Source organism: Cygnus olor, chromosome 2 (assembly GCF_009769625.2).
Source record: "Cygnus olor isolate bCygOlo1 chromosome 2, bCygOlo1.pri.v2, whole genome shotgun sequence".
Classification (NCBI taxonomy): domain Eukaryota; kingdom Metazoa; phylum Chordata; class Aves; order Anseriformes; family Anatidae; genus Cygnus; species Cygnus olor.
In genome coordinates, this window is record NC_049170.1 from 76941488 (window position 1) to 76953093 (window position 11606).

The following is an 11606-nucleotide window of genomic DNA, read 5'->3' on the forward strand; positions in this document are numbered from 1 at the left end:
GCATCTCATATTCATTAAGCCAGATTAACATTGGCCTTTAGTTTGTTCAGGGATGGATGAGAGTTTTAAGAAACTGTCTGTTTCAAGGTAGAGTTGGAAGAATTGTTTTGATCTCAGATGTGCAAACCATTGTATGGAACTCCATTTTGAAATACACTTTGCTGAGGCAGCCAAGAATTGCTCATTTTGCAATGATTTATACGATGCTCAACTGTTACAATTACTTAGTATCCTGCTCAGGATTGCTGCCTTATGCTGGAAAAACACTTTACGGGAAAAGTGTAAAAAGTGTACAATAAATGTTAGAAACTTGTCCTTTATTATTCAAAAATGTCTGTTTCATCTAGAATTTTAAATGTGCACCATGAGGCAATTATACTGTGTGTCATTTGTCATTGAGGAAGGTTTTTTCCCTGTCCTGTTTAGAGGTGTTACTTTGGAATTTCTTTTTCTTTTTATTTTTTCCCATAACCCCACTGAAAAAAAAAAAAAAAAAAGCAGGAGTAGGGAGCCTAATACTAGCCATTATTCTTACACAAGTTAATGTGACTTTGATCCCCAGAACCAGCACCATTTGAGTATTACACAGCTTGCATTTAGTGGGTTTAATACTACTTCCTGACGTACTGATAGGAGGCCACAAATTTTATTTTATTTTGTTTTATTTTATTTTATTTTATTTATTTTGTTTTGTTTTGTTTTTCATTTTATTTTATTTTGAACCATTTAAATCTAGATCAGGTCTGTAAGTCAGGGATTGAAGTATGAATCGGTGTAAAATTGTACCACTCTAAACTTGTGAGGAAGAAACAATATATCAGGGAAATTCAAGTTCAGTGAAACTAAATCTTCAATAGCAGGTTTGCCTCAGCAGTCACCTCTGAAGAAATCCTCAGTGGTATGATGTTTATCTATGAACTCCACAGGGACAATCCCTTAAAAAAGGTAATTTGTACTTCCACTCAGCACTGTGGCTCTCAGACCACTAGCAGTGCAATGTGACTGTGTTCAGAGGGCATTCTTGATTGTCAAGTGTGTTTTACAGAAAATGGTCACTAAGGTGATATGGGAATGCAAATTTATTTCTAAAATGCTCTGAAATATAAAAGTCTTTCCTTAGAAATATATACTATATATATTTCTTTTTCCCAGAGATGTTGCTTAATGTACAGCACACAAGAAATCAAGCACTGCTGTAGGAAATACAATAGCATTTTTGCAAAACTACAGAAGCAGAATTAAGTTCTATGATTTACTAAATGCCCAAATCTTACATTGAAATAATTCAGGCCCAGAAAGCATCATTTGCACTATATTCCAGGCAAATCTTACACTGAAATGTGACATTTGTGAAGAATTAGCAGTGATACAACATTTTACTGTTCATAAAATCTTACAGACTAAATTACCATGTCAGAAACTAGTAATTTTAATATATCAACTTTTGTGATAAATAACAGGCAAAGTACCCTTCAAAAGACTAGCAGCAAAACTATTTGAGCATTACCTATATAAACAATGGGACTAACCCAAAACCCACTCAGGTCAATTGGTGCCTTTAGATTGACTTTAGTGGATTTTTGATCAGGCCTGTACAGTCACAGATTTAAATAATTTTTGCTGCACTGTTAATTCACAGATTTGTTTTGTTAATGCACAGAAAATGATTTTAACCCATGAAAAACTTTACTGTACCTTGGACCACTGATTTTCATATTGCAATTTTACATTTTTGTGTATAAAACTGCTAACTTTCTCTTTGGCTTTTCATAAGTGAAATAAAATAATTTCAAAGAATTGCCTACTGGAAATAAGAGTGATATGCATCATTATGGACTCCTGGATTTGAGCTACATTCATGTTCTTAAGAATATTAAAATTATACAGGTTATTTTGTTCATAATAGGTCAGAATACATGAACAAAATTATATTCTCAGTGTTCAAGTCCTGCAGTGGAGATTTAAGCTTTTATTTGTTCTTGAGCCCTGACGGCTATAATGAAGAAACTAGGGAAATATCTAGGGGAATATCAGGTACTAGAATCCAGGGGAAAAGTTAGGACGCATGCTATCATTTGTGCTCACTTTGGCAGCACATATACTAAAATTGGAACGATACAGAGAAGATTAGTATGGCCCCTGCGCAAGGATGACATGCAAATTCATGAAGTGTTCCATATTTTGGGCCCCTCACTACAAGAAGGACATCGAGGTGCTTGAGCGAGTCCAGAGAAGGGCAACAAAGCCGGTGAGGGTTCTGGAGAACAAGTCTTATGAGGAGTGGCTGAGGGAGCTGGGGTTGTTCAGCCTGGAGAAGAGGAGGCTCGGGGCAACCTTATCACTCTCTACAGGTACCTTAAAGGAGCCTGTAATGAGGTGGGAATTGGTCTATTCTCCCATGTGCCCAGTGATAAGATGAGGGGGAATGGGCTAAAGTTGCGCCAGGGGAGGTTTAGGTTGGATATTAGGAGGAAATTCTTTACGGAAAGGGTTGTTAGGCATTGGAATGGGCTGCCCAGGGAAGTGGTTGAGTCACCATCCCTGGAAGTCTTTAAAATTTAGATGTTTAGTTGTAGAGCTTAGTGATATGGTTTAGTGGAGGACTTGTTAGTGTTAGGTCAGAGGTTGGACTAGGTGGTCTTGGAGGTCTCTTCCAACCTAGATGATTCTGTGATTCTGTGATAGTAATAGATGGTTTTGGTACACCTACCTATCTGTGAGATCAATACAGACCACAAGCCTCTATGTACATCATATGTGCAGTTTCCTTGCCAGAAAATGCAATAAATAAAACCTCAGAGCCAGGTCTCTTCTCCTTGCCTTTCTGCCTGTGAGTGACCTTGCATCATTCCCCCTCTCTCTGCTCTGTACCCTGCATGTGTTGATGGTGCTTCAGATTTGCCCTGATTTTAGCTGAACAATTTTTATTTTTTTATTTTTTTCCAGTTCCTGAGCTCTTTGTGTGTTGGCTTTATTTCGAACACATATTTAGTACAGTAGAAGACCTCTGCTAGCAAGGTTCTTCCACACCCTTGTTGCATAATGAAAAATACAAGTGTAAGAAATGAGGAGGTGTTGATTACGAAGGATTCAGTTTCCATCTGGGGCCAAACAACTTTCTTGGATGGTGTACAATTCCAGAGTTCCAGAGTTAGTTCTCCCTTCTTTTGACCACAGAATAACACACTTTTTTACATCATGACTAAGATACTCTGATATGTGGCTGTATAGTGTCAGTCTGACAAAATAATAAGAATTAAAAAAAAAAAAAAAAAAAAAAGGTTGTCATTTAGCTTGAAACTGATCAGATAAATATAGATGACATTTGTACCTATATCTAACATCCAGGTAATGTAGAAAATATGTGTGGAAGTTAGAAGATGTATGAGTTGGTTCCTCAAGGAAACTTTAATCAGGCATATCTAACCCAGCCGAGGACAACATAATAGAAATCTCAGCCAAAAACCTGCTTGCCTAAAGAAACCTGTTACTGCTAGTGTGGCATGGATTGCTTAGATAAAGGTCACATAGTTTCTTGACTTGAAAGCATTTCTCTAAATGCTTTGCAGTCTTTGTTGGTTTTGTTCAAGATGAAAAGGACTTCATGATTTCTGTTTAAGACAGTCTGCAGAACAGCTCAATATACGTTGTTAATACTTTTAAGAAACAATACTGCTGTCAGTAAAATTTAGATGAACATGGATAAATCATTGATGGGTAATATAATTCAAAGACTCAACCTCTGTCAATAAGGAAGAAAGGTAAACACAAATCTATTTATTTTTAAAGAGTGAATAATAATCTTTTTAGACAAAAATAGTCTTAGACAAAACAGACAAAAAACAATATGATAGTAAGAATACATAAGAACTGTAGTTTTCAAGATTAGAATTGAACAGATATATGAGAGGTATGGTGGAAAAAAAATAGAAACTTTTACATAGATTATAATGTATTTTGGAGATTTGTGAAATGCTGTTGAAATTCTAGGTCATGGTCATAAGACAAACTGAGGTCCTATTTGACCTCAGTTTAAGACTTTGACCTAAGTTTAAGAATTTAAGAATGCTGAACATCACACACATCAAGTATTTTAGCTAATAGGTTGGAGAAGAAAGGGAAAAGTTCCTCGTCCTTATCTACTTTTACAATGAATTGCACAATGAATTGCACTTGGGTTATCAAATATATAGGGTTTTAGAAGGAGATTGTATTTAGTATTTTATTTTATAGTAAAATGTTTTATACTCTATTTCATTCCTGATGTAAAAATGTTAGTACTGATCTGCTTTAGAGTTTTTCCTAATAGAAATCACCAAACATTTCAAAATCAGATGATGAAACAAACTCCTGAAATCATAAACACAATCAATTTCTGGAAAAGAAGTTTTCAGTAGTCCCAACATTCATCACAGGTATGGAAAAAAAATTACTGAATAATAATTTTCAAGAAAAAAACATTTCTTCTCCATACTTTGATCTTTGCAACGAACTGATAATTCTGTGACATTCTTTCCTATCTACTCAAAAGCTCAGAAACTTATCTCCTCTCCTCAGGGAATCTGAGCCCATAGTTCCTGCTTTCCAGGGGAAGTGTCCTAAACCCATATGACAAGGTGTTCACGATGAAGTATTCATTCCAATTCTGGCTCTTTTGCATGAATTGATAATGCACCACCATCTGGCTTTGAAATATTTTCAAACTATTGGCTTAATTCTAAGGTTATGATCTCTCCTCTCAGCTGAATGAAAGTACTTTAGGTAATATAACTTAGGTCCATGTGAAGAGACTGAGGGAGAATCTGTTTTGAATACCCAAAATCTGATAAGATATGCTTGTGTGCAAATATTATCTACTGACCTGGCAAGAAAATAGATTTGAAATATTGTTAATAAATCATTTCATCGTTTCAACTAGAAAACAAACAACAAACTAGAAAAATGAAATTAAATTTGATTTTAATTAATATTATTTTCACTATTTGTGATGCAGAAGCTAGACCTATATATATATAATATAGTTATATATATATAATGTACATAATTTTGAAAAAGAGTAGCTCTTCTCTAGCTCTGTTCTTATAGCTCTGTTTGTATATATTTCTGTCTCCATTCCAGTCTCTCTCTTCTGCTGCCAGAAGCTTTCTCTTGTTAATGTATATAGTTGTTAAATGCACATTTGCTTTCATTCTTTCTTAAGGGTGAATTATAATGTTTGCCAGAGGAATCAGATGTTTAAGAATAGGCATTGACTCCTTCTTCACTCTTCCTGAGAACTAGCTAAAAAAATTCTGACTGAGCTCAGAATCTGGTGCACAATACCACCTCCTTTTATCTGTGCCACATATTCTTTCTTAACTTTTTTTTTTTTTTTTTTTTTTTTTTTTTACTCTCTGAGTGGAAGCATTAATGTATGTAATGCAGAGAATCATATGGAGATGATACTAATAAAATGGGATTGGATAGATACCTTTTTCACTGTAACACCTCTGCACTATAAAAAAAGCCCTCTTGAATTTCATTATAACAAAAATTTAAACCATTGTAGGAAACAGGTAACCTATTCTATTACATGTTGTGAAATAAATACTGAAAATTCTACAGGTGAAGTAACATTCTAATAGGAAGTGGAAACTCTCAGACATTTCAGGGGATGACCACCAATACATAAACCTTAGGAGGTAGTCAGAAATAAGACATTATCCTTCACCATCTAGGAAAAAAAAAAAAAAAAAAGTTTTTCAGTACTATGGTTTTGATTGTCTAAAAAACATTAAATAAAATAAGTAAAAGACTTGTCATCTATCAGTATGCACAGAATTCAATATGCCAAACACAAAACAAACTGAGTTTGACATTAGAAAAAATTGAGTGTGACAGCTGCAACAGTTACTTCTTGTACAAGGATGTGTGTGCGGGCAAAGACTTTACATCAGGTCCTGGTTGGGAGCTGGCATTTTCAAAGGTCATGAAGCTCCTTAACACCATTCAATTACTGCACAAAGGGTACCACTGACAGTTTTAACACTGTGGTTAAATTAGATGAGCACTAGCTGAGACAATCAAGCTTTTGACAAGAATGGTTGGATAAAATCCAGATATAACCAAAAATTTCAAATATAATATCTATGTTACCCCCTCACCTATGTTACCCCCATCATTATTTTTGAAAAACAAGGAAAATGCCAGACAACCACTTTGTAGCCTATGAAGTCATCATGATTTGTGTGCCCATCCACACTGAAATTGACAATTTTTATCATCACTTTGCACAAATAGAGGTACTGAATGAAGTAAAAGGCTTTATTATTATTATTATTTTATCTGCTTTTGATTTTCTTCATTTTAGCTGTTTTCTTCTGAATAAGTGAAGTAATCGGAATCGATAACATACTGATCAACCACTATTGACATATCCATACTTCTCAAAACACAAAAGAACCAACATTGTTCTACTGTTTGCAAATACACCTACTTTTCTGTGGCTTGTCCTAAAACTTACTTACAGGTAAGTGAGCTATGAATTTACACAGTCAATTGTTAGGTTCCTTGCTCAAAAAGCCATCCTAGATTATTACAAATTTCAAGAGGAAATGTGATAGAATTCCAAACACAGGGGTCAGGCAGAATGTTATCACAAATAAAAAAAGAAATGTATGGAAATAATATTTTAAAAAATCATAATAGTTGTTGCTACTGTATTTTATAAGTGTAGCACAAAGAGATGTTACTATTTGAAATGTAGATCTTTGATAATAATATTTCATTGGTATTGACGTTATATTGTGCTAAAGGGATTTTTTCATAATGAGCCTTTTCAGATCCATTTCTGTCTACTAACTGATCAGCTGAAGGAAGTCTTTTATTATCTAAATCATCTGAATTTATAAAGTTGATACAAATAGATTCTTGTGCTGCCTTTCAGTAAACTTTGTGGGCCTTTATTTTGTGGGTAATAAGAAATACCACCACTTTTACAGACACAACAGCAAATGAAATTCAAATACATATTCATACACTACACAAATGATGGTTCGTGTGCACTTAAGACTTTGTAATTTTTAATTGTTGAAAAGGAAGCAAACCTATCTTATGAATTTTATTTCAAGAATTTTATTTTGGTTGTCCTGGACACAGCACTGGGACTTCTATTCTCTGATTCTCTGCACAGGATAGATGAGCTATATGATATGTGAAAAGAAAGTGCAAAAGTACATTTGGTGTTGCTGTATGTTCTACAAATGTTCAACAGTGTTATGAAAATATGCACATGTCATCAGTAGCTGTTTTCCAGGAAGTTAAAAAAAATAAAAATAAAAAATAAAAAATTGCTAGATGCTAGATATTTGGAAAAATGCCTAGTTACAGGGAAAAAAAAAAAAAAAAAGACAGAAAGGTGGCTGTGTCCCGTAAGATCCTCTTAAGGAATGTGGAATTTGGTGATATGCAAGAAATATTATTATATGGGAAAACCAACAATGGGCCAGGGATTCTTGAAGGACCTTCCAAGTGGTAGGAGGTTGGGGCTGGTTGCTTAAAAGTCACATTATTGACAGTACATAAAGAAATAAGAATTTTGTACAGAGTTTCAGACAGTTTCCTAGTTTCCAAAGGATGATTTTCTAAAAAAAAAAAAAAAAAAAAAAAAAATTAGAGGAAAAAAAAATCTATATGTAGGGACAAAAAAAATCCAGTATTACCAGATTTTTTTTTTTTTGTGCATATTACCATAAACCATGCCACTAGCTCAGTGATCACTATGCATAGCTTTTACTACATTTACTCTCAGCACATCCCCTGAGAGTCAGTTAGCCACGAAGGTATTGATAATACTTAAGAAAGTAACTATAACCTTGAAATCTCTAAAGAGACTTGGCTGGTCTAAGCAATATAAAACTTGAAAAGGTACATAGTATTAAACGTTCCCATCTGTTACAAATATGTATGAACCCAGTTGAAATAAACTGACAGATGCTTTGGGTTTTGGTGATATTTTTTTTCTCCATCATTTAATTTTTTTTTTTATTTATTTTAAAAGCATATTCACTGTAAAAAAAAAAAAAAAAAAAAAAAAAGCTTGAAATTTACTCCTTCAGCCTTGGTCCCAGGATACAAAGAATTATTGCAATGTGCCCTAGCTACAAGCCCTTGCCACATATCGTGCTTGGGAAACAAAAGGTATTAGAGTGCCTCACAGTGGGAATGCCTCCTCCACTGGGGCAATATCTTTTTAGGAATGCTTTTTTTTTTTTTTTCTTAAAATTTCCAGAGAAAATTTTTCAGTACTACTTAACTTATTGCCACTGTTAACAGCACTGTTTCTCCCTGACTTCAATTAGGTAATCTGAAGAAAAGAACCACAAAACAGTCAAATAAATTAATAAATAAATCCTTGCCATCATCTTTTTATTTTTATTTTTATTTTATTTTATTGTCTCCCCAACAGTTTGGTAATATAAGCAGTCAGTAAAGGGGAAAAAAATCCAGAAATGACTGACATCAAACACAACTCAGCGTTCAATCAGTGGTATACCATGCATATTGTGTTAACATAGATTGTAGTTACTTTCTCACCAAATGGTATGCCAGATCTTTCCACTGAATAAATGTATGCGTATGATATGCCATCATTCTATCACTGCCAATTTAACAGTCATCTCTTTTAGAGAGACGAAAAGGTATTTAACTCATTTCTTTGAATTTGCGCATTCAGTATTGAACAGCTATGTTTGATAGAGAACACGATTTTTTTTATTAAAAAATTGTACAGAATTAACATCTAAAGTGGCAGTGAGTAGGAAGCACAGAACAAGAATAAAAAAGTAGCTCTGAGCCCTGAGCACCACAAATAGTACTGGGACATTCAATTTCTTTCACTAGGAACACAGAAGGAAGAGCAACACAGATGTGATAAGTTGTTTTTTTTTTCAGTTCTCTACCTATCTTTTCCTTCCAAAAATGAAAAATAAAACAAAAATGAAAACAAAACAAAACAAAAAATATTAATAATAGTAATAATAAAAATTTGTCTCAACTCAGTACTCAATTTTTGGTGTAGACTGTTGCATACCCATTTTGTCTGGAATCCCTTCTCAGCTGAGTATGCTATTTCATTGTATGTTCTTCTTGTGAAATAATGGTCAGAAACATGTCTAAATAAATTAATATTCTAATGCTTGTTTTTTTGGGCTTAGAGCTGACACAGCATCAGTGTGTACTACTGCACATGAAAATACGTTGTGTTCACAGTCATGTAGATTGGGCTGTATGAGAAATGTGACTGCAGCATGAGAGAGCAGTAAAGGAGTGAAAATGAGCAGAAGAAATAGACAGAATGCTGAGTATAACATGTCAAACCTGTTGTTTGATGTGCTGTTAACCATCAAAGAACACAACCTAACCATTGTGGAGACAAAGAGCAGTAGCAATCTATAAAACTCTCTCTCTTTGACAATTGCTGAACCAAACTCAGTTCTGGTCCCTCTAACTAGGACTACAGGATGGATATAGTTTTCTGTGAGAGTGAGCTCATAAGTGAAGAATTCTGGGCAGGAAGGGGATGTTTCTACTGTAAAGAAAGTATATATATATATTTACTAGCCTTATACAGAAAATAGGTTTTATTTAAGGTGAGGATTGCACATTTTATTTCACCCAATTTCAGTAGAAGGAAAGGCAAAGGAAATGAAGACTTTATTAGAACTTCATCAGCTTTATATCAGTTACTGGATTTTACCTACTAGTCTAGTAGCTTGGAAACTCACTCAGGTTGTGGAAGACATCTTTTATGTCCACCCTCTTAGCTTAAATTGGAACGCTTTTGAGTAATATGGAGTTGGGATACTTTCCATATATTTTGTTGAATTTTTTTTTCAGGAATACTTCACTACCTCTTTAAAGCAGGACATGAAGTTCAGATGTCCAGTTAGGTAAATGTCTTATTGATTAGGTTATAGAGTTTGACCTTTGGCAAAAATATTCATGTATTCCATGAAAAGTGGAACTGCATCTAAGAAAAGGGAATGGTAGTGTCCCATACACCAAAACGTAATCTATAATTATGATACTACTTTGGGAAGGGGCAATTTGGATTCAGTTCTTAGACATCTCCAATAATTTGAACTAGAATCATAAAATCATAGAATCATTTAGGTTGGAAAAGACTCCTAAGATCATCTAGGCCAACCTTTAACACAGGACTGCCAAGTCCACCATTAAACCATGTCGCTAAGCTCTATATAGCTGCATAATATTCACTATTTCTTATTTTGGAAAGTAGTATATTTCTTAGAAAGAATTTGCATTTCTCTTTCCCACAGCATAATCTGTTCACAAGACTAATTCTGCAGGTTCATTATGTTCTTCCTTTTCATAGATAATTAAAAAAAAAAATCAAGTAGGAAACCTTGGGAAATCCTAGAAAGAAAAATATATATTCTCCAGTTAGGTATTGCAAAAGTTGGCCTCAGCTTATTCGGGTCTTTGAGGCTCCCCAGTTCCAGACAATGAAATGCTTGAAGAACTTCCACATTTTCTTCACTTCTCTGGCATTAATTGGCCTGAATGGTAAGGATACTGGCAAAAAGCACCCCTTCATATGTTCTTTCTGTAAGCCCACAGCATTTTTGATGATTTGACTCATAAATATTTATGCAATATAAGAATTGCTAAATATGTAAATTTTTAACAAGTGCATGTTGCACTGAAAATAGGCCACAAGAAAGGGAGAAAGAAAATCTCATCAACAATGAGCCAGCATAAGAGCAACAGATAAACAGATATTAGCCAAAGAATAAAACACACGCCAGCTATGAACAACAGCACAACCATAAATGGGAAAAAATACATGCAATTATGAATGAATATCTTAAAAAGCTAGAAAGCAGAAAGATTCTTTAAATGCAAAACAAGAAAAAAAAATATTACTTAGTACTCATTGAATAAAGCTGAAAAAAAAATCCCAGAGAAATATGAAACTTACAACACACAACTAATAGTTTTTTTTTCTTTAAATCATGAAATAAACTTGTGATTCAGCTAAAAAGTTGGCCCACAGTACTAAACCATCTATGTCCTGAATGGTTCAGTGTAAATGTATAAAGATTACACTGAGATCAAAGACACCTTTATCTTTTTAACTGTCTATCTTGTCTAGATGTCCAGCTATTAACTCAGATTTTCAGTCTTTATTGAGCTTTATAGTGTTTTTTTTTTTTTTACTTATTTTTATTTTTTTGGTCTAAGGAAGCTTTTAAGATTTCTAAACTTATGGTAATTGATAAAATAATCATTTATATGCAAATGACGACTATGTGTAAAAACTTAGGAAGAATTGTGAAGCCTGAGTAATTTTTCTTTTTGTACTTCATATCAGTAAAAGCCAATGGAAAAAATTTAAACTGCAGAACCAAGCAGTGTAACATTCAGGATTAACATTCAGCTATATCTAGAGCAAAAATGTGACTTTGAACATCTTTCTTTCTTTTGATGCAGTCTGGTATGTTTGGGACAACAATTTGCCCAGCCTACCTCACTTTTTAAGTCAAAGTGAGGAAGATTAGTCTTTTCCTCTGCTGAAGGAGAAGGGTGAACTACAGGACTCTATT

General features: G+C 33.9%; 1 non-coding gene across 1 annotated transcript; it reads left to right on the forward strand.

Moving 5' to 3' along the window:
- The first annotated feature begins 2077 nt into the window (after window positions 1-2077).
- Window positions 2078-2184, forward strand: LOC121066708. The gene has a single exon (XR_005817928.1). It is a non-coding gene; the product is annotated as a U6 spliceosomal RNA (small nuclear RNA).
- Window positions 2185-11606: the final 9422 nt, after the last annotated feature.